The sequence below is a fragment of the Myotis nattereri genome, assembly GCF_964212035.1.
Source record: "Myotis nattereri genome assembly, chromosome: 4".
In the NCBI taxonomy this organism is placed as follows: Eukaryota; Metazoa; Chordata; class Mammalia; order Chiroptera; family Vespertilionidae; genus Myotis; species Myotis nattereri.
The window spans coordinates 58,987,503-59,009,895 of NC_138079.1; the positions used below are offsets into that span (position 1 = coordinate 58,987,503).

Sequence of the window (22,393 nt, forward strand, 5' to 3'; positions counted from 1 at the left end):
ACTGTGAGGACCCGTTGTGTGTATAGTGGAAGAACTGCTGTGTTGGAGACACCCTTATGGAGCAGGACTTGCTTCAGTGGGGCTTTGGTGCTCACTGAGTCTGTTTCTTGAGTGTGTCCCTTAGGGATGTGAGGAGTTGAAATCTGGTATCTGACCAGGGGTACCCTGACTCCTGGATCTCCAAGTCAACCACTGTGTGGGTCCACCCAGCAGGAGCTATAGCGATATCAACAGATTTCTCCTCTTTGTTTGGAATTTGGAAGTTTTGGAGCTCTCTGACCCAGCTGCAGTTTGTTGGGATAGGCTGCAAAAACGCAGGTGGTTCCTTGCGCCACTGGCACAGCTTGGACGGGTATATAAATTGAGTGGGGCGGGGTCTCAGAGAATCACCAGGGCAGAGCAAACAGCAATGGTGTCGTCAGCATCTCCGCGACTCCTCGATTCTCCGTGACTCTGACTCCACGTCTCTGCGTCCCTGAGTCCCGCGCCCCCATGGCAACAATGATCCCTGCGAGCAGCTCTGCAAGAAAGCCACCCTCACTTTCCGACCCATTGCAAGACAGTCCAGTTTCTCCCCGTAGGAGTCTGGGACCTCAGAATCTCGCCTTAAACAAGCTCAGTGCGTTCGAGAGCTTGTCTCCCCTTCCAATTGGAAAAAACCGTGCATCCAGTTGCAGCCTGCCTTGCGCGCCCCTTCGTACCTCTGTTCTTGGCACCTTTGCAACTCCTACTCAGTCTCAGTGCGCTTCTTTCTTTCCTTCTAGTTGTAGAACTTCCACTCGGCCAGCTTTCCTGTGGTTCTGAATGATAGTTGTTTTGTCTTATAGTTGTAATTTCAGTGTTGTTGTGGGAGGCGGCACGGACAGGTTTATACCTTACGCCGTCATCTTGGTTCTCTACCTTGAGGTTATTAATGGAATTGCATTAAACTTATCAATTAATTTTGGGAGCAATAGCATCTTTACAGCACTTAGTTTTCTCATACTGGGTGACAATATGTATTTTCCATTGTTGCATAAGTGCATTACTAGCTCTCAGCAAAGTTTTGTTGTTTTTTTTGTTTGTATCCTACACATATCCTACACATATGTAGGATATTCCTACATATTTAGTTGTGTATGTTTTTGGCAATTTTTGTTTCTTGCTCTATTTACATGGAACTTCATCTTAGTTTTCAAATCACCGTGCAGCAATTGAAGTAATAATATGAAATGGAAAAAGTAAAGCAACATATACATTGAAATGATCTAGACTCTAAGCCACTTCCTTATTGAGACTTACGTTGACTTCTCTATTTAAAATTGCAACGCTTCACCTCTAATTCTTGATCCCTGTACCCCTCCCCTACTCACTTTCCACCACATCACTTACTCTTATCTAACATATAATTTACTTAAAAATTTCCCCCTTATTGTCTGTCTCCATTAGAATTGAAACTTCATCAGGCTGGGATTTTTAGAACATAAACATAAACATAGCAAGAGTCTATAAATTTTAATGAAATGAATAAAATTTAAGGTGGGGAAAATCAAATATATAAGTCAGGGTTTCTGAAAATAGTGACTTAATTCAGTAAGGGTGAGAAATCTGATTCTACTATAAAATTTAAAAACTAGCCCAAATGAGACCTTTTTCCTAGAAGGAATCTGTGGGTAAAATGCACATTCTGTAAATTGCCTTTCATCTATGAGGTAATTTATATTTGCATATGTGAGGAACAGGCAATGTTACTGTTCATCTCCAGGGCTCTGTTTACTATGTGGAGGTCTTTTATTGTCCCTTGGAAATAGAAAGTGTATTGGTTAAGCCACTTTTAAAATTTACCCTACAGAACAGAGGTCATTGAAGTTATCTCTCCAATTTTATAGGTGAAAATTGAAGAGAGAAAAGTTGTTTTGCTAGATTAGAGATTAATATGGGATGGTTCTGCTTATTTCTTCTGTGGTGCTGAAAATGAAAGGTCATCTGCCACATTTCTAGCTGCCCTTGAAAGACCTGTGGTTATTTCTTCTGCAGACAAAACTGTGTTATTGTGACTTAAGACTTGAATGGTATTGTGCTGTTTTGCGTTAAGCACCTCTTGGATCCCCACTGACCATCCTCTCCACTACCCCAGCCGCTAGAAATAGTTCAAAGGGGAAAGCATGTATCACAGAAAACTTAAAAAGGAGACTCAGGCAATGGATTGCCTTGCAGCTCCTCAGCTCCTGGCATGTTTTTGTTTTTTTAAGATTTGATTTGTCTTCTCCTTTAATACTTGCATATTGCTCTTTTGCAGTCTCCTTGATTTTGCCCTGTATTTGTATTTATATGTTTATATTCTGTCTCCTCTTTTAGGTGGCAACATTGTCAATGTCAGACAGTTTGTCTTCTATTTCACAATTCCCCAGAGCATTGTGTACCATGTTTTAAACAAGAAGCACTCAATTAATGTTTGCCTCACAGGTAAACAAGAGGGAAAATTAAGGTTTCAGGAAGGAGATTGTAATATTATCCAAAATCATATTAAGGAGTCACAGTAATCAAAACAGTCATTTGGTCTCCCTGGCATTTAGAGTGAAATGAAAACTGGATGCCATATGAATGGGTAAAATGATTTGTGGGACTACTCAAGTAGATGATTGTTATTGTTTCCTCCCAAAGCCTGGCCTGTGACATTTTGTTCCAGAGGAAATTCTAGACCTCTGGTGATTTAATCTTGCCAAATTAGAAACCTCTGAAATGAGTCATTCTTGTTTTCATTCACTTTGTTTTTACACGGAAGATTGCGTAGACAAACAAATGAATGAAGCTTAGTTTTCCAATAGGTTGGTAATGACAATTTTCTCAGTTTGTCCTTGTCATGGTTCCCATGATACTATTTTATATGTTGATACTGTACAGGTTATATTGTGTGTTTGGAGGGAATTCTTTGTGTGAATATGAGTCAAGCAGTACTCAGAGATCTGTTGATAGCACCGATCTAAGATAGAAGAGAAGGACCTGTTGTGGAAACCAAGGAGTCTTGCCATCGAAGACCTTGGCTTCCATAAAATGAAGGGGTTAAATGAGCTAATCTGAAAAGCACAGATTCTCAACCCCAATTGGATCCAATGCCTCTTTTTTATAGCATATGATTTGTAGTGCTTTTTTTTTACTCTCATGAAATGAAATTCATATCTACACTAATAAAAGAGAAACATGGTAATTGGCGTATGACCGCTACCCTTCCCATTGGCTAATCAGGGCGATATGCAAATTAACTGTCAGACAAGATGGCGGCCGGCAGCTAGGCAGCTTGAAACTAACATGAGGCTTGCTTGCTTCAGTGACGGAGGACTGCAGCGTTCCCCGCCTGCCTTGCAGGCCTCTGAGCCTGCAGTTCCAAACATTGTAACAAATACAGACGCCCAGAAACCAGCTTTCAGCCGGCTGGGATCTCAGAGCTGGAGTTGATACAGAGTTTCGAGAACCGAAAGAAACCAGATACCTGCTTTCAGGAGCAGAGGCCTAAGGCTGGAGCCTCAGAGCTAAAGCTGTCCCAGAATAAAAAAAGAAAAAAGAAAAAAAGGAGCAGTTGGGAGCTTCAGTCCCAGCCTGAAAACAGCCCTCAACCCCTCACCCAGACTGGCCAGTCACCCCAGTGGGGATCCCCACCCTGAAGGGTGTGTGACCAGCTGCAAACAGCCATCATCCCCTCACCCAGGCTGGCCAGGCACCCCAGTGGGGACCCCCATCCTGACCCGGGACACCCTTCAGGGCAAACCAGCCGGCCCCCACCTGTGCACCAGGCCTGTATTCTATATAGTAAAAGGGTAATATGCCTCCCAGCACTGGGATCAGCGGAGCTGAGAGGCCTCCCGGCACTGGGATCAGTGTGACAGGGGGCAGCGCCCAAACCCCCTGATTGCCCTGCGGCTCTGTGTGTGACAGGGGGCGGGGCCACAACCTCCCTATCAGCCCTGCTCTGTTCATGACAGGTGAAGGCACCCCAACCCCCTGATCAGCCCTGCTCTGTGGGTGATAGAGGGCGGCGCCCCAACGCCCCCCCCCCCCCGGCCCTGCTCTGTGTGTGATGGGGTAGAGCCATAACCTCCCCATCATCCCTGCCCTGAGTGTGACAGTGGCGGTGCCCCAACCCCCTGATCGGCCCTGCTCTGCGGGTGATAGAGGGCGGCGCCCCAACCCCCTCATCCGCCCTGCTCTGTGTGTGACAGGGGGTGGTGTGCCAACTCCTCTATTGGCCCTACACTGTAAGTGACAGGGGTGAGCTCCTCAACCCCCTGATGGGCTCTGCTCTGTGCGTGACAGGGGGCAGTGCCCCAACCCCCCGATTGGCCCTGCTCTGTGCGTGACAGGGGGTGGCACCACAACCTCCCCATTGACTCTGCCTTGAGTGTGACAGGGGGCAGTGCCCCAACCCCCCAATTGGCCCTACCCTGAGCATGACTGAGGGTGGCATCGCAACCTCCCGATCCGCCCTGCTCTGTGCATGACAGGGGGCGGCGCCCCAGCTCCCCAATCGGCCCTGCTCTGAGCCCAACCAGGGGCTTCACCTAGGGATTCGGCCTGCCCTCTGCCACCCTGGAGCAGGCCTAAGCCAGCAGGTCGTTATCTCCTGTGGGGTCCCAGACTGCGAGAGGGCACAGGCCGGGCTGAGAGACACCCCGCTCCCCCCTGAGTGCACAAATTTTTGTGCACCGGGCCTCTAGTATAATATAACCTGTATAATTAAAAATATGTAATCCCTAACTATAATATAAAAGATCAGAGTGCCAAATCAAGTAGTTCATAATAAAATAACATTTAAATATGTAAATGCTTACTTATGATCACATAGGAAAGTAATGAAGTATATTTAGAAGCCAAACACTATATGTGATGCCTGCAATTGCAGATGTATGTCTGTGGTCCATGAATGGCATTGTTGTTGGTTATTTTTCCAGAATCATGAGCAATTCATAGCAAGTTTCAAATCAAACAAAATTTCATGTTATTTTGATTTACATAATTTGATTTTCTAAACTTAGAAACTTTTAAAGCAAGCAAGACGTTCTTTACTTTTGTATGTAAAATATAATTAGGTTCCAGGCTTAGATAATCATGAACAGGTTTAAGACCTCTGTAGTTCATGGAACATTTGAAGGTTGAGTAGGTTGTGGTCCAGTATTTCATTAAAAAGGACTGATTGTATTGCATGTTGTATGAGGTATCTCTGAAACCCTGTCTGCTATGCCAGTCTAGTAGTCCTCTCCCTACACCAACCCGAATTACTAGATTTCCAAATGGCCCTCTAGGGGGCAGTACTGTGCTCATGGAAAACCTCAGCAGTTGTAACATTTGAGGTCAGGGAGTTCTTTGTTGTGCTGGGCTGTCCTGTGCATTGGAGAATCTTTAACAGCATCTCTGGCTTCTACCCACTCGATACAAGTGCACTCCCGTGGTTGGGATGATCCAAAATGACTCCAGACATTGCCAGATGTCTCCTGGGGAGTAAGTAAAATTGCCCAGGTTGAGAAGCACTGCTCTGAGAAGCACTAATCTGCCATTAATATAATATACTATTTGTTAATATGGATAAAAGCATTGCATACAGCACTAATAGGTATTATTAATTTTTCTGCCAGGCTCAGCTGGTAATGGAAGCTTTTACTGTTGGCATTATTTAATTGTCTGGCTCTGAGGGGTGGGAAGTATGTATAGTACAGGATGATGAATTCTTTGATATGAGACCTTTAAGAAAAACTGCCACAAGAAAGCCCTTTGATAAGTAGTAGTTCACCAAATTTCTTTTTGACAAGTTCGACATTAATGGTAAAGGTTACAAAATCAGAATTTTAGCTCTGCAAGAAATATTAGAAATTCAATGGGTACCTTTGTATTTTACAGATGAGAAAAGTGCAGTCACAGCTTAACTGTGAACCAGGACGTTAATCCTGTCTTGGGTGTCTCCCATACTGTTCTTTGTACATTACAGTGCCTGTCAACCAGGCTCTATTTTAAAATAGCTTTAGCTCTCTGCAAGCTCTGACTCTTGATAAGAAATAAAAGACAAAAATAACACTTTCCTTTAAACCTTGATCTCCATTATGCATGCCAGGAAAAATAAGTGAGAAGGGTAGGAATTATATTCAGGAACTTGTTTCATAGATTCAAACCCAGAAATATTTTTATGCTAATGTAATAACAGCATTTTCATGGTGTGTTTGTGGACTAGGCATTGTTCTACAACTGTACCTTTCAAGGCTTACCACAGCCCTAAAGAATAGGCACTGTTGCCCCACTGGTGTTGTTCAGTGGTTGAGTTTTCCACCCATGAACCAAGAGGTCATGGTTCCATTCCTGCTCAGGGCACACGTCCGGGTTGCGGGCTCCATTCCCAGTAGGAGGCAGCTGATCAAATCATTCTCTCTCTTCATTGATGTTTCTATCTCTCTCTCTCTCCCTTCTTCTCTGAAATCAATAACAATATTTAAAAAAAGAATAGGTACTGTTATCATTCATCCCCCTAATGTAGATGAGGTACCAAGAGCCTAAAAAATCTGTGCAAGGTTATCACATCCATAAGTGACTGAGCTGGGATCAAGCCTTCTGCTGCCCATGTTCATCCTCTTGTCAGCCACCACCACTCCCGCCTACCTGCTTCAAGCCTTAAGGATAGCTTGTTGTTTTATCCTGCTTGTGAAATTGATATTCCTAGGAGCTAAACATTTGGAGAATTTTAAATCTGAATATTTTCAGGGCACATTATATTTTCTTCAAAGATGAAAGCAGTGTTCCCCCAACATTTACACCAAAAGTGAACTTGCTCTTTATAGGATATAAGTGCTTCTTTCATTTTGTCTGTGTCTGCAGCAGTACTCTGGCATGAAGTTTATAGCAGGAAGGAACCAGGATCTGAAATGAAAGGATTATATAAAGTCATCTTCCTTGTTTGTTTTACCCTTTGTTATTACCCCAGAAGAGAGAAGATTTTGAAATCCTTTCTTGCAAAATGAGTTTGAAGTAGACACAAATAATATATTTGATTGACAGCTATAAAAAAGAAGCAAGCCCCCCCCCCCACCCTTATTTCAAAAAGATACTTGAAGGAAAAACATCTATATTTATTGAGAAGTGGATGCAAAACTTTCAAACATAACATCACAGGGTTTAGAAATATTTCCAAAGTCAATATTAGGTTTATAAGTAACAGGTAGTAGAAAAGGCAGAATCAATTAAGTTCTATGTTCCCAGTACTCACTCTCTCTCTCACTTTCTCATTTTACTTATTACCAGTGATATTGGCACAGACAACATGTACCATGGCTTCCTTTTACACTTATTTTTTTATTTTTTAAAGAAATTGTGCTTTTGTGAAAAATCTTTTTAAAGTTTTCTTTCTTTCTGTTATATTCTCCATATTTTTGATTGTAGCAGAATCTCTGATGAACGTCCATTTACATGTTTTTATTTCCTAGTTGGCAGCACCACTTTTACACCTTCTTGCAGCTGGAAACTTGGTGGGAAAGTTGTACATCAGGGTGTATTTATGAGGAGTGCAGGTGTGAGGGCAGGAAAGAAAGATGCTCAAATAAAAAGAAAGTTTGCATTCATATGAGCTCAGCTGGTGTCATATATTACTCAGTTCATCCATTTGCCTTAGGAAATGAATATTTAAATTTGTTTTCATGGTCAAGATAAGCTACATAATTTGTAGGGCCCAGTTTGAAATGAAAATGTTAGTAGGTTTGTCAGATTTTGCAAATAAAAATGAAGGACACTTGGCTAAATTTGTGTGGTGTTTTTTCCAACTTTATTGAGGCATAATTGACAAATAAAAGATGTATATATTGTATGTGTACAATGTGAAGTTTTGCTACATATGCATTATACAGTGATCACCACAATCAAGCTAATTAACATATTAATCCCCTCGTATTGTTACCTTTTGTATGTGTGTGTGGTGAGAACACTTAAGGCCCCCCCTCTTAGCAGTTAGTTTTCAAGTACATAATCCTGCCCACAAATCAGAACCACCTCTAAGATTTAAAAAAAGCAATCAGTGCCTTCATGTAATTGGTTTAGGGTTCAGCAGGGCATTTTATGAAACTGTCCCAAGTAGTTTTAGTGCACAGCACTGATGGAGAAACCAAAGTGTGGTCACTGACCCAGCAGCAATTAGCATCATCTAAGAACTGGCTGCACATGCAGATTTTTAGGTCCCATTCCAAGCCTGTTGAGTCAGAATGTTGGGGACATCCCCCAGAAATCAGTGTTTGTTTTAACAAGCCCTCCGTGTGAATCTAATACACTTTAAGGTTTGGAACCTCTGCTATAAACAATTGGATATTGCTGAAAGTTTTAAAAACTTCGTGTTCTGGAAGAGAACTCTGGTAGACACTAGTATGTGGGGGACTGATTGAATAAGGAACAGGCAGAGACTAAGGCAGCCTGTTTGAAGCTGTTACCTTTACGATCCTGGGGGTAAGAAGATGGGGCGAAGAAGTAGAGCAGTGTGTATAAATGAAGGGAGATGATGGGTTCAGGAGACCTTTTTGGAAACAGAATCAGTGGAATTTTGCGGCTGATTGATTGGGTTGAAGGAGAGAGCCAGTCAAAGAAAATGTGTGAAGTTTCTTTCTGGGTGATTAAAGGATGCTGTTATTAGACAAAGCAGAAATATCCTTAGAAACTGCAAGCTTGGGAAAATGGTAAAGATATTGACTATGAGGTGTCCTTACGCATCCAATAAATGTTTGACTGAGAATATGTTTCTAGAACTTTGAAAGCAAAAGTTATAGTGTAGCACTGGGAGTTCTCACCATGAAATTCACATTTTTTAAATCACTGAAATGATTATATATATGCACTAAACAATTTATTTTAAAACATGTTCATTTCCTTTCACATTGAGATAAAGATGATATGCTTTAAAGAAATATGTAATCTTTTCTATTTGGATCATTTATATGAAGTTATTTTTAGTAATTAATAAATCTGTACACTATGCTAGCAAAATTTAGTACAAGAGTTACTTTTTGTAAATTTAATATTCTATTCTTGAGTCAAATGTACCCTAAACACATTCATTTTCAGAGAAAAAAAAAACAGAGATGGGGAAACAAGAATAAATTTCTCATTGCGGCTGATGGAGGAGTCAGTTTTGTGTCATGATCAATTCTATAGGTTTCTGGAACTGGACAAGAGTACCACCTACTTACAGCAGACATGGCGTTGGACATTCTACTTACACTCTCTTTGCTTTGATTTCCTCATCTGCAAAATGGCTACATTTATGATATCCATTTTATAGGGTTTTTATAAGAATTGAACGAGTTAATATTTGTCAAAGTACTCTGAAAAATGCTCAGCATTTAATTAGCAATCATAAAATGTAAGCTTGTTTTTAATATAGAAATTCAGTTTTCTCACTATTTAGTCTTACTTTCTGAATTGTTGCTATCAACAGTTTGAGTTTTTATATTACTTATGTCTATTTATGAACTCTGAACATTGAAGGGATGATTATAAAACAGAGAATTGCTAGGAATTAAATTACAAATCATTCATGAAGAAAATATAGAAATGTATCAAATACATAGTATAATTTCTAAATATATAGAACTTAAAACTTACCTTTAAATTTACACACATTCAAATTTTTTAGCTCAAAGTAGGGGTCAGGATGAACTAGGATTTAAATTCTTTACCATTTCAAATCTTATTTAATTGATCCTTATTCTGAACATAGTCAGTAGCAAATCACAATTTACTCTGAACACAGGAATAAGTAAATTACTACACTTTCGAGCCATAGCATAAAGGTCAAAAATATATCATAACAATTTCTACATCAAAAGTTACGTAAAAAGAAAGCTACCAAGCAAAGTGTGATTATAATTAGTAATAATAATGTAATTCACCACTGTTCAATTTGACCCTTAAAGGGCAATGACAAGGAGGTAGCACCTCTGAAAGCAGCAAATGGTCTTATTCTTCCATCTGAGATTTGTAAATTAAGGCTGTTCATCACCACTCCTCAATTATTATGATCTGAACTTCACTTCAGATCTTCCCTTAGTTTAGAAATCATTAGGCTGGTGTAAAGGCCAGGGAGAAATGCTTCATCTTTAACATTCTGCTTATCCTCTTCAAAATAGTTTTACAATCCATATTTTTCATCCTATTTCAGTGGTGGTGGGGAGCTGGCAGTTAGGGAATAGATGTAGTTCTGGGTATTTGTATGTCTAGGATCTGTCAGACCCACAGAGCTCTTGTAACTTGGGCATATGTCCAGGGGGTTTCTAAATATAGCTAATACTATCCTGTCCTACTTGGAGTTCTTGTGTTCTGAGAATGAACCCATGGTTGGGACAAACTTCCTGGGCCCAGAAAAAGGTATTGAAAGCATGCCACTGTATATTCTAAGTGCTTAAACTCAGCCTGGACAAGACCCCAATCCGCTTTACTCCTGGAAGGGAGCTATTGTGCAACACTCAGCAAGGAAATCTATGTTTCATGATACTTGCAGGGCCAGTAGCTCTTTTAGAGGTGTATTCCTTAGTGAATGAATAGGAATATACAGGGCTTTACAGAGGTAAAAATGAATGTTGGATATTCTCAAGCAATATTGGGTATTTCCAGTATTTATTTATAGCTCCCCATCTAAGGAATTGTAGTTCTCTAGTCATGATTTAGCATGGATAGTGAGTGCATGAGTTGGGATTTATTAAATGGTACATATATTACAGATATATAAGGGTGCTGTCATTTTTGACAGATTTGGCAAAATAGATTAATTAGCTTTAGATTTAAGAAATAAAATCATATATCTGTGAAACATCTTTTGCTCTTCCTCATTGTAAAAAATACTTGAGGAGTTGTATTTGTTAACTTGTACTTCCACAACTCGAATTGACTTGTGTACCAATCCCTGGGCCCCAGTAACAGAAATTCTGTATTTGATGTCTTGGCTGAGAAATGAACAGTTTTGAAGTAATTTTCTTTTATAATTTAATCACACAATTCAGCCTGCTTTAAATTGTTTGTTAACAAAGGGTGACAATTTATGTATTCAAGATAAAAATTTATAATAAGAAACTGCCCACATGCTCTACTTGAAGGGTAATTATTCTGCATATACTCCATAACTCACTAGCTTTGATGAAGGTGGCAGTGAATTATTATGGTCTTTACTTTGTCAGAAAGACTTTAATAACTTCATCATGCCACTGGTATCTTAAAGTTATGGATTGTATGCAAGGCATAATAACTGTTTCTTTTTTATAGAAACTAGATTTCTCAAGTGGTCAGTAATTCAGTTAGCAATTCAAAATGGTGATTTTTGTCTCTCTAGATTATATTTCCACTAACAACAGCAATGAAATACCTTACTTAAATCTATATAATTTAAAAAAACTACTCATATGTTAATATGAGTAGAATCCTCACATTAATATTTAAAAATATAGTGGAATCCTTTTGTAACACCACTAAGTAACGGTAATTACAGTAATAGTAATATCTGTATTATGGGTCAATTGTCTTACATCTGATTTTTATGATAGTATGAAATTAAATATTGTGTTGAGGGAGGGTTATGATTTTATTTGAAGCATACTGTTTTATTCTTATCCCATTTGCCTGAAATTCTTAAACTCACTTCCCATTAAGTAACTATTAGTTTAACAGCAAAATTGTGAGCAATGTGGTATCATTTATTAAAATATGTATGTGTTATCTAGAAGTGGGAGACAAGAATGTGTTACTAGTTGAAGGGGAACAAATCAGCTATAAGAACAGAATGGTTTGGTGGTTAAGTGTCCTAGTGATTGACACTCAAGGGCAGTGGCTAGAAGGTTTTGGAAAACAAAGATTATTTATAGACTAGAGGCCCAGTGCATGAAATTCCTGCACGGGAGTGGGTGTCCCTCAGCCCGGCCTGCACCCTCTCACAATCTGGGACCCCTCTGGAGATGTCCAACTGCCAGTTTAGGCCCAATCCCGCAGTCCTAAATCAGCAGTCGCACATCCCTCTCGCAATCCAGGACCGCTGGCTCCTAACCGCTCGCCTGCCTGCCAGATCACACATAACCACTCATCTGCCTGCCTGATCGCCCCTAACTGTTCGCCTGTCTGCCTGATCACCCCAACTGCCTTTGCCTCGGCCCCTGCACCTGGGACCCAGGCTTCCCTCCTCTGGCCAGCCACAGGCAACCAGGACCCAGGCTTCCCTCCCTCGGGCCAACCGCAGGCACCTGGGACCCAGGCTGGCTTCGCCTGGTCTGGCCACAGGCACCTGGGACCCTGGGCGGTGCCACCTGGGCCCCAGCTTTGTCAGGAAGGACATCCGGAATGATATCCGGTCTATCCAGTCTAATTAGCATATTACCCTTTTATTAGTATAGATGACATTACCGAAGAGTGATGCACTTTGCTAGAGAAAAGTTGGCTAACACTGGCATTATTAGGAGACAAACCTTTAAGTCACAGGTATGAAAAGTATGTTTATTTTAACTTGGTTTTTAAAGCATCCAGTAAAAAGGAATAAAATAACTGTTTTGCTATTAAAAATTCAGTCTAGAGACTGTATTTGATATTGATTTTTAAAAAATCAAAAGACATAGTTGTTGAAAGTTGGAATTTTCAATTAAGTGTATTGGGTGATATTTGATAATAAGATTATATGGTTTTAAGAGCACGTTCCTGTGATATGTAATCTGTATATTGTATTGTATTACCACCATTCAAAGTCATATAATCCTACATCCCATATATATGACCCCCTTTATCTTTTACTCCCTCTATCCCCACCCTCTGGTAACTACCATACTGTTGTCTATGTCTATGAGTTTGTGTTTCTTTTTCTTGCTTGCTCATTTGTTACTTTCAGTTTTATATCCCACAGATGAGTGAAATCATACAGTTCTTAACTTTCTCAGTCTGATTTATTTCACTTAGCATGATATTCTCAAGGTCCATCCAGGTTGTATTTCATCTTTTCTTATGACTAATATTCAATTGTATGTATGTAACATAACTTTTTTATTCAATCACCGATTGAAAGACATTTTGGTTGTTTCCAGGTCTTGGCTACCATGAATAATGCTACAGTGAACATAGTGGGGCACATATCTTTGTGAATAAATGTTTTCAATTTTTTTGGTAGATACCCACAAGAGGGGTTGCTGGGTCATATGGTAACTCCATGCTTAATTTTTCGAGGAATCTTCATAACTGTTTTCCATATTGGACAGAGGACCTGAACAGACACTTCTCCCAAGAAGACATACAAACAGCCAACAGACACATGTAAAGATGCTCAACTTGACTAGCTATTAGAGAAATGAAAATTAAAGTTGAAATTTTTAAAAGGAAAACTTATCCATCAATTTCACTCTGTGTATATTCTCAAAAGATTTGAAAACAGAGATTTGAAGAAATATTTGTACACCAGTGTTGATGGTAGTATTTTTTATAATAGCCAGAAGATGGAAATAACCACATGTCCATTGATGGATGAGTGGATAAACAAAGTGTGGTATACACATATAATGGAATATCACTCGGTATTAAAAAGAAATGAAATTCTGACATATGCTACAACATGGATGAATTGTGAAGACATTATGCTAAGTGAAATAGGCCAGTCACCAAGGACAAATATTGCATGATTTCACTTACATGAGTTACCTAAAAGTAGTCAAATTCATAGATATAGAAAATAGGATAGGGTAGAGAATGGGGAATGATTGTTTAATGGGTAATTTCAGTTTGGGAAGATGAAAAGTTCTGGAGGTGGATGGTGGTGTTGGTTGCATACTAATGCGAAGGTACTTAATGCAACTGAACTGTACACCTAAAAATGGCTAAAAAGGTAACCATTTGTATATTTTACTACAGTAAAAAGCAAAATGTACTAAAATGGTATTATAAAGTAACAAAATGCTTCCAGTTAGAGAACAAGATAAATATAAGGATTAGCCAATTACTCATATTCATAAATATTCAGTAGTCATCAGTAGCCTAAATTTTGTGAAAATACAATTTCATTTCCTTGTATATGATCTTGGGAATGATTTGCCCATATTTAAAAGTATTTTTCAGTGCTTGACATAATTCTTGGAGCATGGAAGATGCTCATTAAATATTTGTTGATTGATATTTGTTTATTCAGAAAATTATAGTCATAGCTTCATGTGCAGAATAACAACCTTAACTGTAACTCGTTAAGCCTACTTAAAGCTCACAGAACAGGTAGAAAAGAAAACCTTTAAAATACAAACAATAAAAACTTAGTGTACGCCCTAACAGGGTGACTCGGTCGGAGTGTCGCCCTATACATCAAAAAGGTTGCAGTACGATTCCCAATCAGGGCACATACCAGGGTTGCTGGTTTGGACCCCAGTCAGGATGAGTATAATAGGCAGCTGATCCACGTTTCTCTCCTCTCTCTCTCTCTCTCTCTCTCTCTCTCTCTCTCTCTCTCTCTCCCTTCCCCTTCTCTCCAAATCAATAAACATATCCTTGGGTGAGGATTTAAAAAAGTATAGTGTACAATATACTAGATTATGGGAATTAATGCATCTTAATTATTATAAAGCATGCCATGAATTTTCATTGTTAATATCTAATAAAGAGGTAATATTGCAAATTGACCATCACTCCAACACACAAGATGGCCATCCCCATGTGGACACAAGATGGCCTGCAGGGGAGGGCAGTTATGGGCGATCAGGCCTGCAGGGGAGGGCAGTTGAGGGGACCAGGAGAATGGAAAATTTTAAATTTTTGAAACTATTGGAAAATCTTTCATTAGAACAGCTTTGGTTAAGTTCAGTATTTTAAGTGTATTATGTATGGAAAGTACTGGCTTTATTTTAAAGCTCAACAGTGATATAGTAATATCCTTTCTCATTTAAAAAACTGAGCTAGTAAAAGATTTAAAAAAAAATTTGAGAACATTAAATGCATTAATAGTAATTATAGCAACACTTTAATCCTAGATTTATATAGAGAATTTATCAGTTTTGTGAAGTGATTAAAGTTAAAGCAGATTACTCTTACATTTAGAATTTAAAAGTTTTAAGTCAGCAATATGTGAAATGTATTGAATATATTGTTTTATGTTTACCTAAGAATTTCTGGTTTAAAAAAATGGACATTTTTTAATTTCTTAAAAAATTCATTAAACATATCCATGTACCTACTTTTATAAAATTAGCAGATTCTTCCTAATCTGTATGATTTTTAAATATAGTCTTCTAAGAAAAATAAGTTTTTGTAGAAAACTGAAGACTTTTATTAAATATGAAATTTACAATTTGGTTATGTTATTTTCTATAAAAAATTATGTGAATAAATTAAAGGTTACCATCTATAAAAATATGTATCTATTGAGCATGTAATATGTAACTATGACAATTTGCATATGAAATTTTTGCTTGAAGCACTCTAACGAGGTGCTTCAAAATCTGACATCTGCCCTGGCTGGGTAGCTCAGTTGGTTGGAGTGTCATCCCAATAAAGCCAAGGATGCAGGTTTGATCTCTGGTCAGGGCACATACAAGAATCAACCAATGAATGTATAAATAAGTGGAACAGCAAATCCATGTTTATCCCTCTCCCCCCTCCTCTTGCCTCTTCCCCTCTCACTCCTCTCTGGCATCACCTTTCATGAGATTCAAAAGTTCTCTTTCCATTGTGTTGTTCACTTAGGTTATGAGGCTTTTCTCAAAATTGAACAAGTGTTAGATGGTTCCTCAAACAGTGACAAATGAAAGAAGAAAGAAAATTGGTTGGAAAGGGAGATGAGTTACTCTGGCCAGATACTTGTTCTTATTTCTCTTTCTGCCGCTATCTTTCTCTGCACATCCTTAGATAAAACTCAAAAATTATTATTGAGATTTTTGTGGGAACCAAGTGAGACAAGAAGAAAAATTGAAAATTGTAGTCTAACCCCTAAAAGGAGAGATGCTGAGATTTTGAGTTCCAGGAACAGTTTCAAAATCCTTATCAGAGCATTTCTTTACTGCCTTAATTTGTGTGTACAGATTGCTGTTAGTGTTGTTACTGTCTGTTTTGTATCAGACTTGCTAGCTAATTTCCTTGCTTATTAGCTAAGTGATTTTCTTAATGGGTACCCTTTTGACAAAGGAATCTTAGCTGCTCTGAGAGGAAAAACCAATTTTTAAAAATCACGGTGAAAAAGATAAGGAACATCTGTATTCATGCTGCTGCTGTGTTGTTGGTGTGGGAGAATATCTGGTGATTGACCTTAATTCTTTACCGAAGTCACAAAAATATGCATAATTTGGCCTTTAGCCACAAAACAAATAGCAACAGTCTCCAGTTAAAGCAGGGATCCAATTTCCTTGGTTTTGGGTGTGGAAAAGGAGATGTTTACCAACCTTATTATCAGAGAGGGTTTTGTGAAATTTTTCCTGAACTATTTTAGAATCTCCATTTTGACAGGAGCATTTTGTTTGCATTCATATTTTATTAACCAGGAGTTATTTTGTTTAATTTATACTTGAAGATTTAGAAGTCTGAAATACTGTGTTTAAAGGAGAAATGTCTTTTTATTAAATAATCAAAGAAAACCCAGTGGCATCAACACTCCCTCCACCCCTCTGATCTGATGATAGATTTTAGATTAGGGCCCCTGTAATGGACACTGGATAGTTATATTGGGGAGCCAGTTTAAGATTTTTTTTACAAACAAGTTTAGTTTGGATCAAGTCAATGAGGGCAACACCAGGAGAGCTGAAATCTATGGAGCGAACAACCTGGGAACCTCATCCTCTTCATGAGGTGAGTCTCCAGGGTGCCCTTCATCCATGGTTTATGGGTGAATAGTCTAGGACTCTCATACACCCACCCACCTGTGCCTACGCAGCCCATGAATCTGACATGGTACCAACATGTGGATTTATTCATCAGATTTCATCTCAGAGCCTGGGCATTGAGATTGGGTATTTGTAGGTCCACACAGCAGAATCAATCTTGAAGGTAAGGCAAGAAATTGGGAGCTTCCTAGTGTCTAAGGTAGGAGTCATCTTTGTTCTCACAAACCTAGTTGCAGTTCTTTTCATTTATTAAGCACACCACAGTCAGCCAGATAAGATTAGAGACAATAGTGAAAGAGAAAGCATTTTTCTCTATTTCATTCTTTCATTTGACTCTCTTTGTACTTTTGCCTCCATTTTCTTTCCCTTGCTTGCCCATCACATTAGGGGACCTCACATTCTGTAAACTATGCTACCCTCACTGAAATGTAAGCTACCTGCTATCTGTTTAACTATGAGAAAATTATTTAGCCTCTCTGTGCCTTGATTTCCTCACTTATAAAATGGCAATAGGCTATTGTCTACACCATAAAGTTGTTGTGAGGTTTAAATGCATTAAGATGTATCAAGCACTTAGCTTAGTATCTCGCTGTATAAAATGCTGAGTGACCAATTATCTAATAATTACTAATAGCATCTATTAATATAGTAATGATTGAGAACCATATGTTTCATTGTCAAGTGTCAAAATGTTAAACAGGACAGAATTGTGGATTCTTTGGGTGTTTTGCTTTTTCTATGAAACTATATTTATAGAATATCTTAAAGATACAAAAGCACTGTTGGGTTAGTCCCCAGAAGACTTCTGAATAGTAAGAGAGAATGTCCTAAGGATCCTAGGAATCATATTGAATTTGTTACTTTTATTGGAAAAGAAGGCAACAATATACATATAGTGTTGAGCTGCTTGGTTCTTTTGTATATTAATTTCTCTCATAGTAGACATGGTGCTTTCTTTATCCAATTTGAATGTTCTAACTTATATGACCATCATTAAATCTTATTTATAAATTAATTTCTGGCATGATAAGTATACTTCCTTTTTGAGGTATCATGTTTTTAACCATTTAAAAGGCAACCTCACTCATTTTGAGAATACTGTATTCAAAATTATTTTGAGGGCCATTTTATTTTCTAGTATGTATTTTCGGCAGGTGGCTAATAGTTTTTGACCTGCAGCACCAGCATATACACCTGAATGTCAGACAGAATATATTTTTAATTGCATTTTCATCTTGCATAATGAAGCACAGTAATTCTTTTTGACATTGCCTTGCATATTTTTCCAAGTAGTTATTGATAGAGATGTGTCAGATTGGTAGGAGAAAAGAAAATTATAATGTTATGCATTTAGGTCTTAATAATATTTAAATATATTCAGATCTGTAAATACAAGTATTTTAGCAAATAATGGATCTGATATATTTTCATGTTAAAAGCCATCTTAGGTGCATGATATTAACCTTCCATCTCTCCCATGTCTTTGGGCCATTGCTCTGAAAAATCACATATTTTAATCTATACACACTTTTTTTTCTTAAGAATTTCCATTTTCTCTTGAAATTTATACCATATATTACATGGCCTATTTTCATACAACCTTTAAGAATTATACATATTCAATAATAATAATAATAATAATAACAATAATAATAATAGACAAACATGGTAATTAACCATACCTTCACTACACCTCCCATGGGCTAATCAGCGTGATATGCAAATTAACCGCCAACAAAGATGGCGGATAATTTGCATACGTAGGCAGTAAGCGGTGGAGCGAAGCCTGACGGCCCGGGCCAGCAGAGCAGTGAGGCCTGACGATTCCGGGGCCAGCTCCGGCCAGAACTTGGCCAGAGCGAAGGCCTGGGCCTCCAGGTGCCGGAGGCAAACCGATGCCAGCAGCCAGGGGAAAGGAAGGCCTATTGCACGAATCTCTTTGTGCAACAGGCCTCTAGTTCAATAGTAATTCTCATTTTTTTGTGTGAAAATAGACCATGACATATACTCTATAAATGATAGAGGTTACGCAGGGCTCTAAGATTAGCAATTTTAGATCATTGTCAACATTTATTTCAAGTTGAGTGTTAGCACAAGCATTTATACAACTGTAGTCTTTGCAATAATGTGTCACATAGTTTGTGTATTGAATAACACTTCAATTTAAGTGTAGCTGAATTTTTGAGATGAAGATGTGTATGCAGCGCCGAGGCCGGTTTGGCTCAGTGGATAGAGCGTCGGCTTGCGGACTGGGGGGTCCCAGGTTCGGTTCCGGTCGGGGGCATGTACCTGGGTTGCGGGCACATCCCCAGTGGGAGATGTGCGGGAGGCAGCTGATCGGTGTTTCTCTCTCATCGATGTTTCTAGCTCTCTATCTCTCTCCCTTCCTCTCTGTAAAGAATCAATAAAATATATTTTAAAAAAAAAAAAAAAAAAAAAAAAAAAAAAAAAAAAAGATGTGTATGCAGCTTGATCAAGCCCAAAGTACTCTGAAAATATGACAATGGAAAGAGTTATATTTTCTGTACTGAATATTTTAGAGCTGGCATTTTGCCACTGAACTGTATATGAGGGAGGAATATTGTATGTGCGCTTTGCATTTAAGGCTTAATTTCTGAGGCTGAATTTCAATTTTGTTTATTCCCTTGGGTAATTACTGGTTTTCTAGATGCAAAAGAAGTGTATCATTGGATTTTTTTTAAATGGTTAAACTTGTATTGTAGATATCCTTTCTTTAAATTTAGGCACTAAAAATTCTCACACATAAAAGGAGTGTATGACTCTCATTTGTGCTAAAGAGTTAATCATCTTTCAGCAATGCTTTGAAGTTAGTTTTTTTGTCATTTTTCTTTTCTTAACCCAGCATGGGTTCATGAATAAAACTAACCACTCTGATAAGTATAGTGTATTATTGCTTTTGCATATGGCTCTTGCTAATAAAAATTCAAATTCTGGTTAGTTTGCTGGAATCAAATCAATGTATTATATGGCATTCTCTCACTCCCCCCTCCCCCCCCAACACTGTTATGAAGCCCTCTTACAGAAAATAGGTGGGAAAAATAGCATGGGGTGGAGAGAAAGGACAAGGCAATTCAGGGTTAAATATAGTTTACCCTTGATGCCTATGTTGTGGTTAGTCTGTAACCTGTACAAGGGTTTTTACTTCTCACTGCTCTACAATCCTTAGAATTCTTATTCCTTAGGACTAAATTCCTATTCTTTAGTCAAGGTGTATGAATCTGCTGTTTTGTGGGTAACAATAACAGCAGTGACAGTAACTTAATTTAACAAAGTATGTATGTATGTGTTTTTAAATGCAGCTCTATGAGAATCTATCAGTTGAAGAATAAGGTAGGGTGAAGAATATGTAGGTGCTTGCTAAAACGATTCTGATAGTTGCTAAAATGAAGTCATCCTGCCTAAAAATTACCTAGTCTGGCCCTAACCGGTTTGGCTCAGTGGATAGATAGTTGGCCTGCGGACTCGAGAGTCCCAGGTTCGATTCTGGTCAAGGGCATGTACCTTGGTTGCAGGCAAGTACCCAGTGGCGAGTGTGCAGGAGGCAGCTGGATGTTTCTAACTCTATCCCTCTCTCTCTCTGTAAAACATCGATAAAATACGTTTCTTAAAAAAAGATTACCTAGTCTGTACATCCAATAGATTTGGCATTTTTAAAATTAGGATGTTTTCCATTATCATCAACACAGAAAATAATTGTGCCTGGGTGCATTCTTCCGAAGGTAACGTGAATTTAGAAACCAGAGAACATGCCAGAATGAGACTGATGATTGTATAAGACATTCCATACTGGAACCAGATATTAGGCTCCGACTCGGCTCAGCTGGAAAGACTCTTAAAGTACAGCCAGGGGAATACAAAAAAGGGGCTAATTTAGCAAATGTGCATGTACATATCACATTGGGTAGGATCATGATCTCAAGAGTTAGAGATACCAGTTTTAACTGTTTGAAGGCTGGTCACTTTGGGCATATGAATTATTTTCTCTGAGCCTCACATTTCTTAATTAGAAAATAGGCATCTAATCATATTATTATTATTATGAGAAAATTACTAAATATGGAAAAAAATTATAGTGATCAAAAACTGCCAATTTCAGAGCCTTGGAAATCTATCACCATTTATATATTTTGCATATAATGGAATAGATCCGTGGCCGGCAAACCACGGCTCTTGAGCCACATGCTACTCTTTGGCCCCTTGAGTGTGGCTCTTCCACAAAATACCACGTGGGGGCGTGCACTACAGTGCGATTGAAACTTCGTGGCCCATGCGCAGAAGTCGGTATCTTGTGGAAGAGCCACACTCAAGGGGCCAAAGAGCCCCATGTGGCTTGGGAGCCGCGGTTTGCCGAGTCACAGTTTGCCGACCACTGGATAGATCATCACACAGCCTCTTACTTGGCCTTAGAATCCTGCTTAACTCAGAACACGAGGAAGTTCCTACCATTTTGGAGAGTTGGCAGTCAATGTGAAACATATTTGTTCTCCCTGAGGTAATGCAACTCTACCTGTCTTCTCTCTTTCTATTTTGCTAACAGTCTCCATAATGCAAATATCTACCCAGTTGTTAAAGAGGGAATGCAGAGATTAGTTATCAATAATCATAATGTTCAGGCACCATGCTGGGCACATTACAGAGATTTGTGTTAAGTAGCTGACCCCAAAATTTATATGTCCAGTTTCATCATCTAACCAAGACTCCATTCATAAATTTGTTGATCATTTGTTTCCCTAAACTTACTGCTCACTGTTCACTATTCTTCAGCCACACTGGACTTCTTATATTCCTTGAACATTCTAAGTTTATTTCTGTGTCTGACTTTTGTTCTTGCTGATCCTATGCCTGGAAGGCTCTGTCCTTTTATTTTATACATCTTGCTTCTTTTCCTTATTCAAATGTCATTTCTTATTTTATTTATTTTTCTTTATTGATTAAGGCAGGGGTCCTCAAACTTTTTAAACAGGGGGCCAGTTCACTGTCCCTCAGACTGTTGGAGGGCCGGACTATAGTTTAAAAAAAAACTATGAACAAATTCCTATGCACACTGCACATATCTTATTTTGAAGTAAAAAAACAAAACGGGAACAAATACAATATTTGTATTTGCATGTGGCCCGCGGGCCGTAGCTTGAGGACCCCTGGATTAAGGTATTACATATGTGTCCTTATCTCCCCATAGCCCCCCTCTCATGCCCTCACCCCCCTGAGGTTTCTCTCGGACAACTGTATTGCCCTTCTCCCATCCAGTCAGTTTCTTATCTCATCATCCTATGATATGTTTCTTCAGACCCTTTTCCACATATGTCAAATTATGTTATTTATTTAATTGTCTACTTTTTTATCTCCCAACCCAGAATGCAAGCTCCCTGAGAGCAGTGGCCTCGTGTGGCTTGTCCAACGCTGTACTCCAAAGACCTGAAACTGTGCCTGGCTTACCAATCTTCAGAGGTATGATTATTTATTTCCATATTTTTGTAGGTAACCAAAGTGAGGCCCAGAGAGGTGTAGTAGCTTGCCCAAGATCATGGGCATTGGAAGTGTCAGAGTTGAGATGTAGGCCCAAT

The 22,393-nt window shown here is 38.8% G+C and overlaps 1 protein-coding gene across 1 annotated transcript in view; it reads left to right on the forward strand.

Moving 5' to 3' along the window:
- Positions 1-22,393, forward strand: part of PAM (peptidylglycine alpha-amidating monooxygenase) — a 272,140-nt gene that overhangs the window by 22,781 nt on the left and 226,966 nt on the right. Inside the window, exon 2 of the mRNA XM_081089059.1 lies at positions 22,184-22,277. The gene's annotated coding sequence lies outside the window, so the exon portion shown is untranslated. The remainder of the gene's footprint in view (positions 1-22,183; positions 22,278-22,393) is intronic.